We start from the raw sequence: 24,192 nt of genomic DNA, 5'->3' as shown, positions 1-24,192 counted from the left end.
CATCAAAATCTGCTTCTGTTTTTTTTATTCACAAACTCCTAATAATGCCTTCTTCTCCTTTTCAACAACTGCTTGGCCTGTGAACTAGGTAGTTATTTGATTGACATTGCAATTACTGTCATACATAATGTCATGACATTTTTATTGTCAATGTGACCTGCATCACAAAATATTCCCTGTGCAAAAACTGTTTAGTGTCTTTATTCCAAACTTTATAGATATCACTTTCGTGACAGTATAATTACAATATTGCAATATGTTTTGCAATATGACATTGCCGTCTGAAAATTTATATAGTCTCTGGCTTGAAAACTGGGACTCCTATTGAATTCAGACTTTGCAGGTTTTGTTAGCAGTCAAACCTGTTTCAGATTTATACATTGCACTGTTACTTTTTTATGCCCACAGTGGTTACAGAGTATAGTAAAATAAATCACTTGACTAGCCTTCTATTCTTTCCTCAATATGTAGGCTGCACTGGAAACTTGCTATAGAAAGCTTGTCACTGTCACATTGCTTAATGTGTTTTGTGACTGTGGAATCCTCTAAAATTGCATGCGGGTTTTCTAATTTACAGTGGCTAAGCCTAATCTAAGTACTTTTACTGCAACTCCAAGCTGTATATATGAGGCATTGAAATATTTATGGTGGACAATAGTGTTTGCATTCATTTTTCCGATGTTAATATAGCTTTGTATGTGCCATGTGCTTAAAAGATTGGTTCACCTGCTCTTTATACTCCATGGACATTTTCACACTAGATGAAATTGTTCATTTTAATAGCTGCAGCTCTCCTGCTAGACATTAACATTGTGCATTCCTGTTTTCCACTCCACTGCTAATTGTCCAGTACAAACCAATGATACGTTTGGGGACGCTATAAACATTAAACCAATTAAAAAGACAAAAATGCAAACGGTTCCGTCATATTCAACAGTGTGTTTCGACCAATCACTACATTTTAAATGTATTGTTACTGTAATGCAGGTATTTTATTTGTATTAAAATAATTGTAAAAATCTTTAACAAAGAAAGCTTTGGAAGAAATATTCACAATCATGCATTACTTAATTGAGAAGTAAATATATAATCATGCAGGAACCACGTGCTCAAGGGAGTGGGCAGCTATTTCCACCAAGGCAGGGTGTGTTGTTGCTTCAATTTCAACATAGCTAAATGATGTGCAGTAAGTATATGATTAAGGGCCAAATATTAACACCTGTTTTCAGACCTGAAAAAATATAGTACTGTTTATCAGTGGAATCTGAAGTTCAAAACATCAATTTTAAAAGACTCTGAAAAAATCTAATATACGGTATGTCCAGGCCAGTACAGATTTGAATTAAGTCAATTGAAAGTGACTTGGGGACTGGCGTCCCTTCCGGGGTGTATCCTGCCATGCGCCTGCTGCCTGCCGGGATAGGCTCCGGACCACTGTGACCCTGACTTGTGAAGAAGCAGTTAGGAAAGGAATGGAAGGAAAGTGACTTGAAGTTCACACCAGTTCAACCCTGCAGGAAATGAGTTTGCCTGTGCATTCTTGAATGGGGGTCTTTGTGTCCAAATACATTAGCATCACCGCATGCCAATGCCGGCTGCGTCTATTGGTTATTGACCTACATAACGGTGAGCAATTGAAAATGTTGCAGAGATGCTATCCGTCTCAGTCAACACATGAAATCTGTCACACACAGTTGCAAGCACAGTCACAGTGTGGCATAACTGAAGTTTTGTCTTGTCAGTGTGACCTGCATCACAAAATATTCCCTGCGCAGAGCTGTTTACTGTCTTTATTCCGTTATAGATATATATATAACTTTATAGATATCACTTCTGTGGCAGTATAATTTTAGGGATTCAAGTAGCTTCGTCGGCATGCGTAGGCTGCAAAGGAACAGGTAAAAGTTTATTCCACGCTGAAAAGAAAAGAGACCAAACGCTTCGGCTGTGAAGGCTTCTTGAGGACATGACGCAGTGACGCCTGAAGAAGCCTTCACAGCCGAAACGTTTTGTCTCTTTTATTTTCCTTTCAGCATGGAATAAACCTTTACCTGTTCCTTTGCAGCCTCCACATGCCGACGCAGCTGCCTACTTGAATTTGTCAATAGATATCACATTAGCTCAAAGACAATGAAGAATCAACACTGCATTTAAAACAGAACCTCCGTAGGGCTCATAAGAAAGCAGGTTACTGAGAGGGAGGTGTGAAGTTGGTGTTACCATAGAGGGTATCGGAGTCATCTTATGGAGGAGTCACGGTGAATAAATGAATTGAGCCCGTATAAATCTGTGTGAGACAATTGTGAAGACATATATGGTGAGAGAGATAATAGGATCAAAATTTTGGTGCAGATTCCTTTGTTTTCAAAAAAGATATAGAGTGGTGAATGTATGAAAGAATTGCATGTAACTGGCATCCATAACATCAATATATAAGATGAGGAGATCAAGAGAAAATGTATAAGTTGTGTTGTTGGCAAAAAATTCATTTTCTTGGTTGCAGCATTTTTTCACAGATTTGAACTGAAGCCTTAACCCTGTTTCTTCAATGCAAATCGGTGAAAAAAGTTCTGCCTATATTTCCTTAACTTTTTTGCAAAACATTGATTAATTCATTAGGCTGATGCTTGTATCCAAAGTGGCCATTTCTACTGCTGAGTCTCTTTCTGAAGAGATCTAGGTCAAGTGTATGACAGCAGGGCCCTAACTGGGAGTCCAAAACCTTAACTGGTCCATCCCAAGTACTCAGCTAAGTCTCTGACTCACTGTCTTAGAGTGCAGGTGGAACCCACATATCACTAGTTCAAGCCTCATTGACTGACTGGCATTCATAGCACCATACCACCAGGGCTCGGTGGGTTCTAGTTGGTCCAGGTTTCTTCATCTTGCCACACAGCCTCCTAGGACATGACAAGCTTGCAGTGGTAACAGTAAGAGCGGCAACGTTGCTCCAGTCTGTGGTGAGGTACTGTGGAATTCACGGGCTGTTAACAGATGACTGGCTCAGACAGGTTGCCAGATCAGGCATGTGCATTTAGTTCAGCACCTGAAAGGATCAGTAACAGAGGATGCATGTCAACAAGCGGAAAGGGAATCCAGGGTGGAAATAGTAGTCGCCATAGTTATTAGTAATCACAGAAACAGTATTTATTAGCATCAACTAATTAAAGTGTGCTGAACTCAGCACTTCAAGATGGCTTCAGAGTATAGGCATCCTTTAAGCTTGAAAGAAGCTTTAGAGAAGTAAATTTGCTAACCTGATGAGGTGAGGGAAAGGCATATTTGTATAAATAACAGTCAAAGGTTCTAAAACAATAATAGACCAATTGTTATAGAATAATGACAAAATGTTGTTTCTATATGGAATGAAAGTACTAGTCTAGCATAGCATGACTTTTCCCACATAGTTTTGTAGTGATGTTGCAACATTAGCACGATTAAGATTAAGCAACATTAAGAAGATGGGAGATCAGTATTGTGTACAGGAATACAATAAAAACATTGGCTCGTGCCAGGTTTGTAAATGTTCTCTGAACAATGAAGGCAGTCTTAATCTCTTCTCAGAAGGAATTCCCCAGATGGATCACCACTCAACAGTCTTTGAAAAAATCTATTCTTTCCTTTGAATTGGACATCGGGGAGTCGCTCTGGGGCATTTAGCTGTTAAAATGTGCTGCGCTCTTGATTGTGAAGGCAAAAGTCTATAGCAGCTCTAAATAACTTAAAATTAAATTGCTCAAAGCACTTGAATTACTAGTATTGAGAAAGTGAATGCTCAGTAGCGAATGAAGAAAACTGAAGACAGATGTGAATACTGGAGTGGCAACCAGCAGAGTAAACAATAAGGTCTTTTAGCTACAAGGAACGATCTTCAGCTTTTATTAAAGGTTTTAAATATTAAAGGTCATTTGTGTGACTTTTTTAGGTTCTTTTTTACAAGATTCTTATTACTGTGCTCTGTACTGAGTCTCAGACGCCAGCCCCTCTTTTGATACGTTTAGCATTCTGTGTGCAGCTAAACTACAACACTAAAGGGCTGTTTCTTCACATCTTTTTGGTTCAGGTTTGCTTGTAATGATGCAGGATATCCTTAGACATCATGAAGGACTTATTGCAAGCAACAACAATTACATAATATAGGGGCAATTATAGAGGGTTTGTGGTAGAACTAAACTTACAGGTTCTGGTAGGCTGTATGGATTTCTGTATAAGTGGTGTGTAATGACTATGTATAGGTTGATGTAAGATAGGATAAGATCACTTTATTGGCCATATACAATTTCTTGTATTAGGAATTTGTCTTTTCACATACCCCAACTTGCTCTCCATGAGACACACAGACAGGGAGAGAAGCTTGGGGTCAGAGCGCAGGGTCAGCCATTTATACGGCGCCCCTGAAGCAGTTGGGGTTAAGGGCCTTGCTCAGGGGCCCAACAGAGTAGGATTCCTCTGCCGGCCGCAGGATGCGAACTGGCAATTTTCCAGCCAAAGGCGCAGATCCTTAGCCACAGAGCCACCGCACCACCACATGTATTGATGTGTTTTATGTCATGTTAGATTTACATTGTTACATTGATAGGTCTTTGTATGGATTTCATAAGTCTATGTGTGTGTAAAACATAGCTGAGAAATCAGACAATAAAGTATCATAATATCATATAAAAATGGTGATTGCTTTACTGATTCAGTGTGTGCACAGTCATGTGGATTGGAAGGTGGGGCTTTTGGTAACATTTTATAAAGAAATTTCTTCATGCGATGCCTCGTTTGCAATAGCTAAAAGAGAAATGATGGTTTGGCAGCAGATATCTTTCTCACCCTGTTGATTGTTCTTCTATTCCAAAAGAATGTTAAAGAGAAGAGGTCTGACATATTCTAAGCATTGATACCAAAAGGTGAATAAAAAACAGAATATGGTAAAGTTGATATGTATCAACTTTTTACCAGAATCACTGTTTTAGTTTCAGTTATATTCGGGCAGTTCTTCTTATGGCATTAATGTCAAGACAACATTGTTTTCTTAGATTATATTATTTTATTTTAGATGATAGTTTTTATTTTCACCATCTGCAGTGAGCTGTGATATTCTTGATAACTAGCTTCTCAAAGCACAGCTGCGTGTCTGCTTAAGTTCTGCCCTCTGTTTTTAATGAGAAAAACACAAACAAGTTTATATACAGTCTGAGATTGTTTCCTCAAGAGGATGAGCTATATCGCAAAAGTAACAGATGAAGCAGTGACAATGAGATGGGCTCATCAATCACAGTGAATTGTTTCCTTGGCTATTATCACCAACACAATTATCTGTACAATAATCAGGAAAATGGTCCACATCATATGTCCTATGATAAGAATAATTTCAAATTTGGTTCTGTATTAAAAAACGTGCTCTAAGATTTTAAATAGATTCATAGACAAATATTCCACTAAATATTTTTCATTTTGTTAGCATCAGGATGGATCCTGTATAACAAATTTCTGTTCTAGTTTCGTAAGCTCTTTATAGTGTATATATTGTGTTTTTTGATTTAGAAATTGTATTTCACCATGGTGTTTACTATAGATACTGTATATTTAGTCTATAAATATGTTCAGTATACTGTATATGTGCATGTGTTGTGATGTACTGGGGTTAAGGGAATTTGTGGTCTTTGAAACAGGTGAGACCCTTGAACACAGCCATTCCAGACACAGCAGTAAACTAAAGAAAAGGAGCACTTTATTTTCCATTTCAAGCAGAGAACACTGGTTTATTCTGAATTCAAATAAAGCCAAACCAAAAGCGGTTTGAAGCACTTTCCTTTTTTACTTTCCTCTGTCTACTCTTTAGCAGAACCACATAACCTGCCTACTGTCATTTCACTCACACAGTTTAAAATTCCAGCTTTGCTGGTGTATTTCTTTACCTCCTTACTTTTTTTTCCTCTGACCCCTGAAGTGCTGCTCTTCTTTCTCTTTCAGCCTTTCCATCTTGAACCCGACTGGCTTACATTGTCTCTGCTTCCAGGAAGTCTCTTCTGACTCTCTCTCTTTTTCTTCTGACTTCCCGCTGTCAGTTTCCGACGGCAGACCTGGACCTTTTGCAGTCCCTGTAGCCGGACACGCATTCTCCACTCACCGCCTGTCAGCCTCCTTCGTCAGAGGGAGACTAAGGGCTACATTTGTCTGCCTCTGAGAATTCTGCACCCTTGACCTTCCAACCCTCTTACAATGCCAGGTGACTGTGGAGGACTCTGGGAGATTTCCTTTCCCTCCGTCTGTGTCGGCTTCTCCTGTTTATCTGAGTACACACAGCAACCAAGTGTGTGTTTGTCCTTCAAGGATGAACTGCATGAATATATTCCTGCAGAATATACTGTATTCCTATAAAAACTTTAAATTCACTCTGTAACGTGCATCACGTATCGCTCAAAATCGTATTATCAACACAGCCTTTTCTTCAACAGGTCACAATAGTATTGTGAAATATCCATGTTTAAGTATTATTCATCTAAGCTATTTACTTCACAGGGAGCTTAACTATGAGGAGACAATGTATAAGTGTCATGATGAGCTCACAAACTGTGGAATTGAGAAGACAGTCATCCACAGATTCATCACTTTTTGTTATCTATTACTGAGTGCTTTGCCTCAGTATTGAAGTCTTTTCTAGTCCGTGTTTATACAATAGGCAATTTACCTTAAAAGTTTTTCCCCAAGTGATGACAGAGAAAATGACTTCCAATCAAGCTGCTGTGGCAAGCCTCGGTTTCCAGAAGCTTCCGCCAACAAGCAGGTCTAATATCATTTTGAACAATGACAAATTTTGCTTTTGCCAGAAAATCTGAACTGCAAAAGCCAATTTAAAAAGCATAATGTAGAGAGAGGACAATGCCCATTAAAGGAAGAGATGCTTTTTAAATTAATAAGGTCCCTTGTTTTTCTAGGGTGACAGACAATGAAAAGGAAAGCCTTGCTGTGTCATTAAATGGAATTTTGCTTCTTGGAGTAATAGCTCCAGTGTAACAACTTGGAAACATCCCTGAATTAATAGCATGCAGCTATTCAATTTACCCCCCTAAGAACAAACAGAGTGTGAACCGAGGCCTGTAAATAATTTTATGGTAACAGTTGGTTGCGAGGCAAATTTAGACTAAATAAGAACTAGAACAAGGAAGCAATACTTCTTTCAAAATTCTCACACCTCATACTGTAAGCTACAGTATGTACTGCCTTTGTACTGTACAATGTGGGGACTTGCAATAATCTTATGTTCCTTGTGTCTTTCTATGCAGGACATTATATTCTTCTAGTTTCTTTGTATGTTCAACATTCTTAGATATGTATTGTACTTACCTTTTAAAATGATTCTTATCATTAGATGTACATGTTTCTGTGTGTCCTCTAAACTGTTGTAGCTGTTGCACTTAGTTCCAATAACTGGCTCTGTTGGGTTAAAAAGTATAAAAATACAAAAAATCAAAAGAAGCCCAAATTTATAGCTGATAGAACTAGAGCAGAGGCTATAAAGAAGCCTTTGTAAGCGTGGGTGGCTTCTAATTGTTCTTTGAATAACTGCACTAAATCTGTATGCTTAACTGATTTCCAACCTCATTTACAGTGATTTCTGCGGACATAGGCTCAGACATATTTGTCAATGCATTTAGCACAGACCTTACTTCTTTCTGACAAGCAGGGGGCAGCAGGATGCACAATACAGTGCTGAAAAAAGTGTATTTAGTGATGTGCTGAATCATGTTGTGAACAGATAAGGCCCACAGTTAGGATGTCCTTATTTGAAGGGCAGAATACAGTCATGCACCGTATGAAATCCTTAATACTGTATTGCTGCAACTCTTAATATTTAGTCTGGTATAATTCCCTTTTCAAATAAGAATCTGAACAACTTTTGGAGATTCTTCACTGGGCAGTGCATTGCAAATATATGCAGGTGTTCTGAAATATTAAATCACTCACATTTAGCATTTCTAACTCTTTCTAGTGTCTGAATAATTGATTCTCGCAGCTGTGTTTCGGGTGTGTGGGCAGCAGGCGCACATTTCACTGACTGCCTTTTCTTCATTAGCCAAGCAGCTCTAAAGTAATTCTCTCCCCAGTTTAGCAAAAGCCAGCTGGGGGCAAATTCTACTACAAGTTGCAACAAGCTTCGTCTTCTGATTGCCTCATCAATAGCAATTCGATTCTGCTTTGGTGTCTGGTGATACAAGCACGCCTCAAAATTAAATTCATATTCATGATCTGGGTTAATTTATGGTTCAGTCATCAAAGTGACCAGTCAATAACCGAAAAGTTCATGTTTTTTTTCTTTATTTTGTGATTTAAATACAGATCCTTGGCTGGGAGATGTGAAACTAATGATGATTTACAGTCATAAATCATGCTGTGTCAGTAAAGCATGAAGCTCATCACTGCATTGGGTGATTATTTAAGGAAGTGCAGGGAGTCTCTAAATGAATAATGAACAAACTGACTTGGCATTTGGCCATTAACTAGAATTGGGAAGCATGCTTTTGCTTTTGTAACTACTATCTGTCTTCTTCTTTATTTGTTAGCGTGTGTAAATCTGTTATTTCTTTAGATTTTTTAAGGGCAAGAATCCAACTTTCTTCTATGTTCTTTGATGTCTGGGCTCCTGGGTATATGCCAGAATATAGTAGGATATGTTGTTCATCACAATAGGTTCTAAAGACAGTAGTATCAAAAGCAGCACAGTTAAAATAAATGTTCCTTAGAATGTTTTAAAATGTTTTTATTACCTGATTGAATGAGCTCGAAATTCCGATTTGAGACCTTTTTGTTCAGTTTTAGAGATTGCTTTCTCTAAATAATTGATTTTTCAAACACAGTGCAAGAAACAGCTTGCAGAACCAAATCCCATAGCTTTAATCTAGTATGCCTACAAAGAATGTGTGACCAGAAGCTTTCTGATGGGACAAACCAGGAGTCTTTTTGGCTCCCGACTGTTGGAATTCAGAAAATGAAATAAACGGTCTGAATAATTTAACGTTCCTCGCTTTGTGTGTAAATGCTTATGCATAATTAAAATTTTAGGGTTATGAAGGTTAGATTGTCTTATCAGTGCTTCTTTGTGTGAAATGTTTCCTCTCCTAATAACTGTTTTATCGTTTGCTAATTGTGAGATGGCATTTCTCTTGTTAAGTTAGAACCATTTTTCCACATAGCTCGTTGAGCTCCTTCACCTGCAAGACTCTTCAAAAGAAACTCCTGACATCCATTCTAAATGCCCTTTTTCTTACCTGCAATTTCTACTTGTCTTCTCAAGTTTTTGTTTCCCTGATTCTGAAGTCCAATGGGTCGACTTTTTCCATGCCCTTGAGGATTTTCAAAAATGAACCAGGTATTATTGTAGAATTTTCCATTTTCAATGGATGTTGCAATCCGTTCTCAACCGATTCGACATTCATGTTAAATCCCAGTTTGCTCGTCTTAAAAGTCATTCCTTCATAGTCTGCTTTCATCTTTTAGTATACCCTTGATTTGGACTCCACTGTTAGAGTTTTAACGTGTGCTTCAAAGCACACCATATTATGAGCATAGTTTCTTAGCCTGTCTTTGATTTTTTCATTAAAATAAATCATTAGATCATTACAGGTTTCTTTCTAATACATTCAGTGATAATGAATAGTGTGCCCACAAATGCATCAGGACTTGACATCTTTTTTCAGTCTGTTTACTATTATTAAGCTTTTAATTGCCGTTTATTTTTAATGTCTCATAGCATTGCAAATCATTATTGCTTAAAGCTTAAGGAGTACATGTGAGATGATATGAGGTGAATTGTGACAGGAAGAACACAGACAAAGGTTATGAAACTGCCAGTGCATCACTCAAGTGACCCTATTCAGCCGAATGCACAACTGCATACTTGCTGCGTATACTGTCTCAAACACTCGGCCAAGTGTGTTAAAGTGAGAAATATTTGCATCCTAAATTAAGATGTGGTATATGTTCTTGAGTTGTGACTGCTTCTGCAGTGTTTCTTTATTAGCTTCTGCACATACACACAGGAACGAGTAGTCTGCTCATTAGGCAAAGTTATGCTTCGTTGTAGTGCCTGCCAAATGTGGAGAAATCTGTGCTTGTGGTAGTGCGTGACTGGAGGGGAGAAGCTTTCCACACGAAAGACTCCAACACAAATGTAATCAAAGGCCCAGGTGTAATCATGACTTTATTGTGATGGCTTAACAACAAATTGGTCTCAAACAATCCCGCAATCTGGCAGTCCCTAAAATTCACACACAAGCAGTTCTTCCAAATCTCTGAGTAACTCCCCATTCTCTTGGGTCCCCTCCACTGTGACACACCCTTGTTGTATAGCAGCTATATAAATCATAGTGACAGCCCACTGCAGCTCAGCAGCTGTGAGCGTGGTCAGTACCTGGATGTGAGACCTCCTGGGAAAAACTATGGTTGCTGCTGGAAGAGGTGTTAGTGAGGCCAGTAGGAAGCACTCAGCCCTTAATGCCATACTATAGTGACGGGGACACTATACTGTAAAAGAGCGCCGTTCTAGGGGAGAGACATAAAACTGAGGTCTTGACTCTCCATGGTCATTAAAATTCCCAGGGTGTTGCTTGAAAAGAGTAGGGGTGTTCCCCCGGCATCCTGGCCAAATGTCCCATTGGCATTTACCAATCATGGCCTCCTAATAATCCCCATCTATGAGCTGGCTTCATCACTCTGTTCTCCTCCCCACTCATAGCTGGTGTGTGGTGAGCGTACTGGAGCACTATGGCTGCCATCGCACCATCCAGGTGGGGGCTGCACATTGGTAGTGGTGGAGGGCAGTCTCCCTTACTTGCAAAGCACTTTGAATAGACTGTCTAGAAAAGGGCTCTAAAGTGCAAGATTTTGGGGTGACTTCCACCACAGGTGAATTAAATACAATGTTAGTCTTTGGGCCCATCTCCCAGGTGTACACATACTAGATTCATCTTCAGAGTGAAGTGTTGATTTGTTTTATTATTGTTGTTGTTTCAGGCTGGCCCTTTTACAACACTGTTCTTCAGCTTTTGTTTTCACTCCTCTGTTTGCATGTTGCTATTGTAAAACTGCCACATGGCTCCATCTGCATCCCCCCCCCCCCCCCCAACTTCTGTGATAGTGAAATTGGTCACATTATTGACATGTATTCTCTCATTTGTAATTGGCACCTTTTTTGACAGGGAGAAACACCTTAGCACATCTCAAACCATAAAAAGCTATTTAAATCAGTGTATTCTGAGGAAAATCAATACTAGAAACGTGGGAGTTGTTACACTGCAGCAATGAAAAAGAAGACTGTTCACAGTAGGAGCTGAAGGGTTGTCTGTAGGACCTCCAGATACAGTCTAAACAGCAGACTTTGGAGAAGGTGCCAAACACTGTAGAGTGAAAAAGGTTCACTAATGTTTGTGGATAGCGGCGCAAAGGACCAACCTTTGAGGTGCATTAAAGAAGAAAAAGAGAAAGTCATGGACAATTAGACAACACTGGAAATGTGGCGATGTTATAGAGACTAGAGCCAAGACCCAGCAAATGTAAGGACTGAAAATGAAAGAAAACAAAACAACAAGTGTGCAAGATTTGGATGTCCTAAAGAGGTCATGGTGTTCTGCATATTGAGAGAATCCTTATCATCATAAAAACTGTCTTGAGACAGATGAGATTGCATAGAAATCAATGAGTCTTCCACTGTTCTATTATTTAAAAAGAGTATTGATCTTCTCCTGCATATCTGACAATGCAGTTAGCTATTGTAGGTCGCAGAAAAGCTAATGTAAACATGCCAAAGTTCTGAATTATAAAAATAGATTTAACGTCCTCTGTGGGTTTTTTTAAATACAGACTTGTTTGTATATATACATGGTTATAGCTGAAGAAAGTGCTGGATGATGTTATGCCATGTTTTAATGTGTTTTTAATGTTTCTTTATTAGCCCTATACAATTTCTTGCATTAGGAATTCGTCTTTTCGCATACCCCAGCTTTTCTCCATGAGACACACAGACAAGGAGAGAAGCTTGGGGTCAGAGCGCAGGGTCAGCCATTGGAGCAGTTGGGGTTAAGGGCCTTGCTCAGGGGCCCAACGGAGTAGGATTCCTCTGCCGGCTGCGGGATTTGAACCGGCAACCTTCCATGCACAGGCGCAGATCCTTAGCCACAGAACTACCGCTCCGCCCCGGAGGTACCAGGAGGTCATTTTGTGATAAAAGTGGTGTGTTAATTTTGGAAGCTCAGTGGAATGAGATTTCACATCAGCTTATTTAAACTGATCCTGAATCATGACATCACCCTGAAAAGCAAAAGGCAGAGATATACTATACATAGGCTTTGCATTATACCTCAGTATCGGTTATATTGTGTGCAGCCACTAATACCTAACCAGACACCAGTCAAATCCCTGAAGTGTCTTCTTTACTTATGTAGCCTAACATTCATGTCTAACAGCTTTATAGATATGAGTGTTGAGTCTGTAGTCACCAATCCGCAGTCTCTATGGCGGATTTATTGTGTCCCATGTAATTTACATGGAAGGCATTACTGATGTAGTAAGAGTGAAGTACTTTTCTCAATAGCAGTACTTTTCTCAAAAGTTACAGTAGCAGTACCAGCCAGGATTGGAACCCACAGCCTTCTGGTTATATATCCAGAACCCTAACCAATACATCACACATCTGCTTCTGCCCATTTGAGCTAACATCTTGCAAATTAATTGAGGACTTTAAAGGAATAAGATTAAGAACGTGTCAAGTTGTGAGTAATTATAATATTAAAAACCTGTCAGATTGTGAGCAACAAAATGATACATTACAGTCACATTACTTAGAGAATTGAAGCAACATATGAAAATATATAAAGCTATGTTACACTGTTCTAAGCAGCCTATTGAAGTGGGGTTGAATGTAACAATTCTGAACTGAATTGATGTCACATTGCAAATAACCTCAATATTCCAAAGGTAATATATATTTACATATGTGAATTTCTGCTTTTACTTGGCATTGAAATACCAAAACACATTTATTGAAGCTTAAGTATTTTTCTGGGGCTCTTTTCAGAATTTCTCATTTTCATTAAATACAGCCCCCATGCAATAATGAATGATTATCTCTTAAGCTTCTAATATGGGGCAGCACAGTGACACAGTAGTTAGTATTGCTGCATTGCAGCGCTGGTGCTCTGGGTTCAATTCCTGGGGTGCTCTATGCATGGAGTTTGTAAGCTCTTCCTGTGTTTGCGTGGGTTAAGGGTCTTCTCTGACAATTGGCCCTGGTGTGAGTGTGTATAAGTTTGTATATGTTTGTTTTTGTGTGTGCCCTGCAGAATGATGGACTGGCATCCCACCCATAGTTTATCCTGTCTTGCGCCCATTGCTTGCCAGGATAGGCTCTGGCTCCCACGCTACTCTGCGATTAGAAACTGGATGGATTTCTAATATTTCCTCATATGAATAGGCCACTGAGTTATTTTAAAAGCAAAGAATGAACAGAGAAGAACATTCTTCACAGAAGCTGGTTATCTTTACTAGTGTGGGTCTTAAGAATGTGACTGTCTGCTAAAATGTCCACTTTAGCAATTTAAATTACATTTAGCATTAGATGAACAGATGTAGTTCTGTAGTCATTGTCTTGTACTACACTACTAAGAGCTTTATTATTAGAACTTTATTTCTGGCATAATTTTAGTTGAACGTGATGTGCTGAGTGAGTAGCAAAGCCCATGAGTGAGAATTTCTAATTAAAAACAGGTGAGAATAATTAACCATCTGAGCCCAGTAAATTAATTTTTGACGATCTTCTGGTCCAAGATTTGTTGTCAGAGAAAATAGTTTACTGCTTTTAAGGCCAAACATGTACCACATCCCACTCAGTAATGACAGGCAATAGTCCTGCTTTTCAGATCATTAGTGCACCTCAGCAATGGAAGTGCATGACGATTTCCAGTCTTAATGACTGAACTTCGAGTTAAACTAGCATGGAAGCCACACTGTGTGTGTAGCGTGGCACTCCCCAAAAATGATTTAGTTTGAAATCAAAATATGTTAAATAAGATTATTGAATCATAATGAATAAATACATCAAACACATGTTAAAAGTATAAGTAAGGTTCAACTTCGTAATTTTAAGAAAGGATTAGGCATTTATACCAAGGGGGTTTAATAATAATAATAATAATAATAATAATAATAATAATAATGATATGACAGCAGCCAAAGTGCACCAGTACATTCATAATACTGAATGTTTCAATTCTCTTAGTTCCAGATTAGTTTGATCCAAATCGATAAAGTTGCCGGGGCATCTGAAGCGAGGGCAGGAGTATAGGATGTGGTCGGCCGTCTGCTCCTTGCCATCGCCGCATTCACAAGTTGGGTGATCAGTGAGACCCCACTTGTGTAGGGTGACCCGGAAACGGCCATGGCCGGTTCTTAGTCGGTTCAGCTTGACCCAGGCTTGTCTGGGTAGGTCATTTCCAGCGGGTTTGTTGGATACTTTGTCAATAAATTGTTTCAGTCTGTGGTTGTTATTATTCCACGTGTCTTGCCACTTTTTGTTAGCCCAATTAGTGCCATTGTCGTTGTTTGCTTCTTTCATAAGGCACCTCATTGTGTTAGAAGGTGAGTGCCGGAGGATTGTGGTGTTCCGGTTGCAGATGGCATCGTGCAGCAGGTGGTTGGAGTCATCGGAGGCTTTCAGTGCAAGGTTGATGCAACCTGCTTCTCTGCGAAGGTTAGGTGGAGAGATGCTGCTGAGAATCGGTAGCAATTCAGTGGGTGTAGATCTAATGTACCCGGTTATAATGCGCATGCTGTTGTTCAGGGCTGTGTCTACCTTCTTCGTGTGGCTGCTGTTGTGCCAGGCAGGAGAGCAGTACTCAGCTACCGAGAAGGCTAGAGAAAGCACAGAGGTGCGTAAGACAGTGAAATTTGCACCCCGGCTAGTGCCAGCTAGTCTTTGCAGGAGGTTGTTCCTTGCTTGGATTTTTGCTGCTGTTTGTTCGAGATGTTGTTTGAAGGTCAGTGAGCGGTCAAGGACAACTCCTAGATATTTCGGGCTTTTCTCAAATGGAATAATTTTGTCTTCGCACTTGACGTTGATTGTTATGTTAGCAAGGCGATTGGCGAGGTGGAAAATGCTGCTCACTGTCTTGGTGATGCTAAGTTTTAACCTCCAGTCTTTGAAGTAGCAGTTCATCTTGTTCAGGTCATTCGATAGTGTAGTTTCTATTGCTTTAATGTCTGTGGAGCAATGCATAATAGCAATGTCATCTGCGTATATGTACTTTTTGGCAGTTGTACATGGCAGGTCAGCTGTGTAGATGTTAAATAGCATTGGCACTAGTACCGAACCTTGCGGTACGCCATTCTTAAGGTAAAATTTCCTGGAGGTATCGTTGCCCAGTGTTAAGGTAAAAGATCTGTTAGAGATTAGTTCTTGGATAAAGAGGACCATTTTCTTGTTTGGGATAATACGAAGCAGTTTGAGTATGAGTCCTTTGTGCCAGACTGTGTCATAAGCTGCTGTTAAGTCCACAAGAACAGCACCCGCTTTCTTTTTTTCTTGGAAGCATTGTTCGATATCATCAACCATACAGCAGACCTGGTCGGTTGTTGATCTATTTGTCCTGAAACCTGCTTGTTCATTTGGGAGCTGTGGGTCTACGATAGAGCTTATTCTGTTGTGTATTAGCCTTTCCATAAGCTTGAAGATGATGCAGAGGAGGCTGATTGGCCGGTAGCCTTTTGGGTCCTCAGGTGGTTTGTTTGGTTTAAAAATAGCAATGACCTTTGCTGTTCTCCAGATCTTAGGCATTTTGTTTAGTAATAGGCAATTGTTGAAAAATGCTAGTAGCCATTCTAAGGCAGGTGCAGAGAGGTGGGTAAGCTGTTCAGGATGCAGGTGGTCAGGTCCTGGAGCTTTCCCTGCCTTGAGGGTGGAAATTGCTGCAATCAGTTCAGAATAGGTGAAGCTGCTGTGACTGTTATCATCTGTTGTGCTGGCTCGCCAGCTGTCATCAATCTCTTGTTTAACTTTCCTGGCAAACTGCTTGTCTATGTGGGTTGGTTTGCCACTGTCAACAAGCACCTTTGCGACGTCTTTGGCTTTGACCTGGTTTTGGGTTTGTGGTTTATGGCTTTGGCCGGTCAGTCGGTTGATGGTTTGCCAGGCTCTTCTACTGGAGTGCTTCATGTCGATTTCAGAGACCGTGTTGTTCCACTCTTGTTTCCTTTTGTTGTCCAGGTATTCTATTAGAGGCGAGCCGATGGATTGCGCTCTTTCTGTTGTGGTTGCTGACTCAAGTTCAGAGGCTAAGTTTGTACATTCTTTGTCCCAGCCGGGAATGTAGGTCTTTCGGAAACCTCTTGGGATATGATTGTTAGTTGTGGAGATAATCATATTGCAGAACCTTGAGTACGAGTCGTTAACATCAGTTGAGTTTGGATCTGGAAGTTTAAGCGGAAAGGAGCTGGTTTCTTTGGTAAATTCAGTCCAATTTGCTTTTCGGAAGTTCCAGCAAGCGGATGGACGACTTGGAGTTGGTGTCACAAGTGCTGGATGGAACGTGACTCCTGGTCTGTGCTGCGAGTTCGGAAATCTGCTCAGCACTGAGCGTTGTGGTGAAGGCATGTGGTTGTTTGTTGGGCTGAAAAACACCAAGTCCGGGTTTGTTCCACTTTGCCACCTTGCAGAGAAGAACGTGTTGGCTTGTTTCTTATCAAACAGCAGAGTTAAACCTTGAATGGATGCCCAGTTGGCTAGGACCTCGTCTTCTGGTCTGTTCTTTCGATAGCCCCAGTTGGTGTGTTGACAATTGAAGTCACCAGCATAGATGACAAGATGCGTGTAGCTTGGAAGACTGGAGAACTGGGTACTAGCTGGTTTGTAGATGTTGACAATAGTAAAGCCTTCTATTTTAATAGCAATCCACTGTGTATTTGGTAGTTTATGCACATACTATATTGCCCATTGTTTTTAGCTTTTTTGCACTTAATGCCCATACTTTTTGAACTGGGAATTTTTGTTTGGAATGCCAAACATTTAGTTGTCCCCAAAACCACAACAGTAGAAGCAGGCATAGGCAAGAGCTCAGCTAGGTGCTTTTTTTTTAAATTGCAAAAATGGAGAAGACTGAGAAAAGACTTAAGGTGGCATTCCTATAGAAAAGGCAGTATGAATCATAAATGTCTCAGGACATATTTAATTAAATTTGACCTAGGTGTAAAGTAATTGAAGCTACGTCAGTTTACAAACCAGTGTCGACACTGTAGTACATCAGCAGTGAGTCACTGAGACTTAGCAATTTGTTTGCCATGAATCATTGTGATGGCCTGTCATCATCAGTGTGACCAATAATAAGGATTTAAATACCAGAATTAGGATCTAGCTGTGAAGACGTATTTTTTGTAAAAGGCCATTAGAGACTTGCTATTACGTTACCAAGGTAAATTTGAACATGACTTGAACAGACTCTTAACATCCAGCAACAGAACAGCAGATTTTGCTCAGTTTCAAAAATGAGACCAGTTTTATTTGTGCATTGTCCTTCAGTTATAGATCATGTTTGAATCACAGCCATTCAGATATCCTGTATGTAACAGGACTGAACAAACTTAGTAGCTAACAGTGTAGTGTTTAGCAACAGTCCATTAATGTGTAACCAGCAGTACTGCATATATCTAATGTTTTGTAGTTGATACCTAGCTAGCCAAATGCTCTGCAAGCGTGCCAGCTTGTTGGCACTTTAGGTAAAGGCTATCAGCTGATATAGCTCATAATATATAAGTATATATGTATTAATATATTGTATAGTCAGGAATATTATATTACATATTACATTATTGCATTTATTTAGCCACTTCAGCTCTCGGCACACTGGAGGAGTGGATTTTCTACACACTTGCAGAAAGCGCCTCTTTCAAAAGAAATGTGGCACAACTCCAGCATTGCTGATCTCCGCTCAAATCATTTCTGAAACGTACCGACTCAGCCCCATCTCCACAGTTTAAAAGAAGAATTAAGATGGCTCAGAAGGAGCAACTATAAAAAGCAACAACTTACAATTATTGGGGGGGAGGGGATTTAGCGAGTTCGAAAGAGAAACAAGAACGAAATATAATCATATGTGCCCAAGGCCAAGCTCTGGGCTGTCTCGGGCCCCACGGAAATGTGGTGGATGTCCCTCATTACCAGATGTAGGAATTCTCTGGTGGGTACCCCTTAATCAAATGCACCCTCTCCATTTAGATCACCATATACAAAAAACTACGTCAAGCTTTGCACCTAGATTAAAGCTCTGCTGCTGACTTGCCTGCAGGCTTCTCTGCAGAACATTTTCCCTGCAAGCATTTATATGATTTGCAGAGGGACTTGTGCCCATATCCACTTTGTTCAAAAGCATAGTATAATGGTTTGCAGATCAAGCCTGTAAGAGAACAGTCGTCATCTAAACCCATAAAGTGCCAATAACAATGTCCATTAAAAAACATTGATACTATCATCTGGAGATAAAGAGTCTCATGTAACGATGATAATGGCTGCGGTAACAGGGGGACTGGTGAGAAGGGCCAGAGGCAGCTGACCAGAGTGGACAGGCCACAGCAGCAGGTGACGTCAATGCCAGGAAGCAGAGGCATTGAGGTGGACATAACAAAGCTTTTATTGTCTTGAGTTAGAGAAAAGAACATTTCGGACTTTTCAGTGAATCGCATTTTCAGGCTTATTATTCAAGTCGTACAGCTATCAATCCATCTGTGACAACTGCCAGCACGCCCTTCTGTAAATCCATCACTGCCACCATGTCAACACTAGTTTATAATATTTTTGGCGTTGTATGTGGTCTGTGTTTCTTCTTTCAGACCCCCTCCAGGAGCCTAGTTCTTCCACGGCGTTCCCCTCACAGGGAACACAGTGCGGTCTTCTTCCTTCTTTTCACTAGGTTGTGTTCACACAAGTCGCTCGATCTTCTCGCTACAGTATGTCTTCACGCTAGGTCTTCAATAATCTCCAAGCACTGCGAGTGCTCATCACATTCAGTAGCTATTCTCATCAACACTCCACTCTCTGTCTTCATGAAGCACCAGGCACTGCAGTATCGAACTCAATTAAGTTTCCAGGCTGATGTTGTGTAGTGAGGTTGGATAGGGATGCTTCTGTATCCAACACTTGCTAACACAGAAGCAGCCGGTGTATTGTTCTCTATCTCGGTTCTCACACTCACTAGTGATTCAAAACTCAACCTGTGCCATGTAGACTCCTGTATCTCTCTCAACTGTGGGAAGAAGGGACACTACCACCTTGCCAGGCAATGCCCCACTCCTACAGGTACCAACACCTCTAGTCAGCCCTGGTTCTGCTGGCCAAGTCTGTTTCTCAGCAGTGCACTTCAACAACATTGAGCCTGGCAGACAAACAAATGTGTACTTCTAAGTACAATCACAGTGATACAGTGAGAGGAAAAGTTGTAAATGACAAGTATATTTCTAACAGACCGCAAAACAGTTCAAACAATGGAAATGGAGAGGAAAGCAGTCTGGAAACTGCAAGGTCCAGAATCCTTAGCTGCCTGAACAGGACATGAGTCCGATTAGAATTTATTTACCTCAACATCAAAAGGTAGCACAGGTATAAAAAGCCACCTGACAGAGGCTGAAGTTGTTTTTTGCAGTGAGGGACTTATTGTGATTCGGAATCTTCCCTTGACTTTTGACCCTAGTCGGGAAATAGAGAAACTGGTCAGGGTTTTAATTATATATTTTATGTTTCACATGCTGTGTGGTTGCAGGCCATAAGCCTGTACGGGGGGGGGGGGGGTATTAATAAAGTGTTGCAATTCCAGTTCTTCTTCAGTCTACTTAATTGTATCTGGGAGCTTTGTGTTGTAAAAAATTTGCCTATAAACTATGCTCTCTTCCTCTTAGTGTGTCATGGTGCACAATAGGGTTTTCAATGCTTGCAATGGTCAAATGAATAGAAACCATATTAAATATGCATTTCCACAAAGAGAGTTATAAAAGATATAAACATTTTACAGGATTTATAAGCACTTGGACATAGTAGCTTGAGAAAAAATATTGATAGCATCCAACTGGCAATAAATACAAAGCACAAGCCTTCTGTAAATAACTATCCCCATAGGATGGCTTAGTGCCTCTTACAAGAATAGATAACTCAAAAATTTATTTCAGGTCTCCCTTTTAAAAAGTTCACCTCTTCCACTAACAAGGGAAATCAATCTAGCAGACCAAAGACATTAACCCAAACTCTCGGTAAATGCAAATATTTGTTTTTAGACACAAAGTTATTAAATAGCCAGTAAACGTTTGTGTACCCCTGATTTTCTAAGTTTATTGCTTTTCATTTGTGACTTACGATCAGAATAACTAAGGTTCAACAGCTCTACAGTAAACTAGCGCATAAGAGGGCCTCCCAAGTAAGGTAGCCAATTGAGTCTCATATTACCAGTTGAGGCCTGTGTTGTGTCAACGGCCCTACACAGCTGACAAAGTGTTTCTGGAGGTGGACAGACTTTAGTTGGCCAGTGTCCCTCAGTTTTTGCAGAAGTACCAGTCACAACAACCCATTCAGCTTATATAGCTTATTAGGTTTTTTGGTAGTGTGGTATAACATGGGGGGCAGGTTCAGTGTGGAGGCAGGGCCCTGGATTATTGGTGACACATTTTCTAGCTGTCCTGGCAAATTTAGGATGAGCCGCAGCTGTGGGGGCCCTTTAAGACACACTGAGCACCTCCCCGGAGGGACGAACAGACCCCCGCAAGGGGAGAACCTTCCAGCGACAGTCCTGGAGGGGATTGTGGAGAAACAGCATAAGGCTGCAGTTTTGCAGCATTTTCTTTTCTTTTTCTTTTCTCCTGTCCTGCCGTGTATCTCCACCGGGACAAGTTGAGTTCTCTTTTGTTTTGGCCACACGCTCCTTTTCTTCAGCCTGGATCACGCTAAATAGGCACAGTCCAGCCTGGATGCCGCTGTTCAAAGTGGTGCATTTTTTCTTTTTCCTTTTTTCTGTTTTTTCTAACCTCACGCCAGTGTCTCTCAGCTGGGGCATCGATTTTTACTGGTGTTCGCCGTGGCTCCTCCCATTCCCTCACTGTTAATTGATCAACAGTTTCATTCACTCATGATTTGACATTAGTCAGAGATGCACCACTCTTTCAGGTGGTACTCACTCTCAAGTAGGACATTGTGGAACTTGGTGGATGTTATAAAATAAGATCACGTTATTGGCCATATACAGTTTTCTTGTATTAGGAATTTGTCTTTTCGCAACTTTCGCAACCCCAACTTGCTCTCCATGAGTCACACAGACAGGGAGAGAAGCTTGGGGTCAGAGTGCAGGGTCAGCCATTTTTACGGCGGCCCTGGAGCAGTTGGGGTTAAGGGCCTTGCTCGGGGGCCCAACTGAGTAGGATTCAAAACAGCAACCTTCCAGCCACAGGCACACATCCTTAGCCACAGAGCCACCGCAACACCATATGTATTGATGTGTTTTATGTCATGTTAGATTTACACTGTTACATTGATAGGTCTTTGTATGGATTTCATAAGTCTCTATGTGTGTAATATAGCAGATTTAATAAACAGTTTGACAGTTCCAAATTGCATGCTTTTAAAATAGAAAATAACTTGTCAATTCCAAATTAGTACCAACAACACAATATAGCAAAGCAGAAGCAGAAAGATACAATTATTTACATTGTTTTCAAACTTCCTTCTCATGATTTTACATCTCGCAAGGCATCATGTTCTCTATCTTCATATGCATATGCTGTTTCATAAACAGATTGTCAAAGCGTGTGTACACAAAGGCTGATCTGTAGTGAAAAAAACTTCCACACTGTTATGCCCCCTTGGCTATGTTTCAACAGTGATGTTTATTTTATGAATTCTGCTGTAAATTGCCCAGGGAAGGACATCTAAACGAATGCGGTTCATTACTTATGTAATTACGTAAGAGTCTGTGAAGTTGAAAAAAGGATGGCGTCATTATGGGAATTATGCTTATGGACTTAGCTAATTCATTTGTGCCGCAGTGAATCGCACCTCCATATGAGTCAAAAACCAATTTGAATTAGAAACACAATGCTTCAAATGCGTAATTTTCTCTTCCAACATTCTTAGCATCTGCTGTGCCCTTAAGTCATAGGGAAATGTGCTGCTAAAATTGCACACTTAAGATAGATCCTAGAAAATAAAGATGGCATGTTTCAGCTGAAATAGAACTCTGTCTCCTTCACTGCTTGACAGTGTAATTTATTTTCATATTGATGCTCCTCTCCATCTTTGTTCTGCACAGCCATTCATTTAGCAGTCCAGGTCTCCTCATCACCTCAAAGCTGACATCCCTGTCAATGTTTGTTCCTCACTAGAACTAATTGTAGCCACTGATTCATCTTATTTACAGTTCCTGCACTCTTATTGCAATTCTGCAGGCAGGCTGTGCCCCCTGCTTCAGCTCTTGGAATTGCCCTCTGTTTGATGTGCCACTAGATCAAGAGCAAAAGACACAGCAAAAAGATTTTAGCCCCTGTAACACTCCTGGTGGTAAAGTAAATCGTACAATTTACTTATAGTCTTTGGAGATTTGGAGGGACATAGTCATCCATATTAGAGGTGCTTTCAAATTATGTGGAGCTGGTAGAGAAGTAATGCCATTTCTGAAAAAACATTAGCTACAGTAGTTAGAGGGTGGAGATCAATACCAAAAGACAGTACCATATTTATGTCAGAAACGTATCAGTAAGGCTCTATAATATACTACCCAAGACATAATGGAGAACACTAGGGCAACAGATACAGTGTCTGGTTTACAATTGGACTTTTTTCAATAAAAATACTGGAAATAGTTTGATTACTGATCAGGGTTACTACAAAAGTAAGGAAAACTTCTGAGAGTTTTAACAGATTCTGTCTTTACTACAGTAGGTTTACTTTTTAAGACACTGTATTGACTTTATTTTATGCAGCTGCAGAAGGGGTTCTTAATGCTTAGAACATGCAAATACAGGTAGCTTTTGCATAAAAAAAATAACTTTATGAGTTTTATTGTTTTTACAGAACAGAAATTAACTTAATTTAAAAATATACATTTTTCATTAGTATTTCACAAGTGTCATTTCTACTTTCTTATCAGCCAACATTAACACCACAGAAATAGTTTCTTCTCTTACAGTCATTCTTTACTGATGAAAAGTGTCAGCAGCATTTTATTTCTGTCACGTGTATGTTTTTGTCTTTTCTCCTGGGATTCTAAAAAAGGTGATACCATGTCCTAACAAAAATAGACTGTAGTGTCTTTACTTCTTCTGAAACAAGTTAAGACGCTAAGACCGCTTTAGGCAGCACAGAAATAAAATATTTTTGTTATCTATGGAAACTTTTATTTAATAAATAAGTTAGTGCTTGAATTATAAATCAATGAATAAAAAGCTTACATTTGGAGTATTTAAAATGCAAACAGGCCATTCCTAATCCTCAAGGATTTTGACAAGTCAGCTATAGGAACTACCTCCGCCTCAAAGGTAAAACCTGGGCCTTGTGTCATTAGTACAAGTTAGGAGTAGGAAAATTTCGGATAGAAAATAGAAAGCATTTCTTTGAACACAGTTTCATTTACAGTGTCGGTTTGAAACAAAATACCCTTAGTGGGATCCTTCAAAAAACAACTGGATGAGAGATGTGTAGTTACTAACACCACTTGGAACTGAATGTTACAAAGACAAAGGAACTGGTGGTAGATTTCAGGAGGAAAAAGGTCAAACCTACTCCTGTCTACATCCATGGGAGTGGCGTGGAGATGGTGGACTCGTACAAGTACCTGGGAGTGCACATCGACGATAGACTGGAATGGTCTAAGAACATCGAGGCCATCTATAAGAAGGGACAGAGCCGACTCTACTTCTTGAGGAGGCTCAGGTCCTTCAATGTGTGTAGTAAGATGCTACACATGTTCTATCAGTCGGTGGTAGCGAGTGCCATTTTCTACGCAGTGGTGTGCTGGGGCTCTGGGATTAGAGCAGTAGATTCCAAAAGGCTGAACAAGCTCATCAGGAGAGCAAGCTCTGTCATTGGGTTTGACCTGGACTCCTTGGAGGTAGTGGCTGAGAGGAGAATGATGTCCAAACTAGAGGCCATCATGGACAACTTCTCCCATCCCCTCTATGACAGGCTTGCAG

General features: G+C 40.2%; 1 protein-coding gene across 2 annotated transcripts in view; it reads left to right on the top strand.

Annotated features, from left to right (window-relative positions):
* Positions 1 to 24,192, top strand: part of lyrm4a (LYR motif containing 4 a) — an 82,866-nt gene that overhangs the window by 19,021 nt on the left and 39,653 nt on the right. Inside the window, exon 3 of one of the 2 annotated variants that reach the window (XR_016091272.1) lies at positions 6,057 to 6,217. The exons of the other annotated variant lie outside the window; for it this stretch is intronic. The gene's annotated coding sequence lies outside the window, so the exon portion shown is untranslated. The remainder of the gene's footprint in view (positions 1 to 6,056; positions 6,218 to 24,192) is intronic. 2 annotated transcript variants of the gene reach the window in all.

Source organism: Atractosteus spatula, chromosome 6 (genome assembly GCF_055471065.1).
Source record: "Atractosteus spatula isolate fAtrSpa1 chromosome 6, fAtrSpa1.hap1, whole genome shotgun sequence".
Taxonomy (NCBI): Eukaryota; Metazoa; Chordata; class Actinopteri; order Semionotiformes; family Lepisosteidae; genus Atractosteus; species Atractosteus spatula.
The sequence above is the reverse complement of the archived record's forward strand: the minus strand, read 5'-3'. Positions and strand labels throughout refer to the sequence as shown.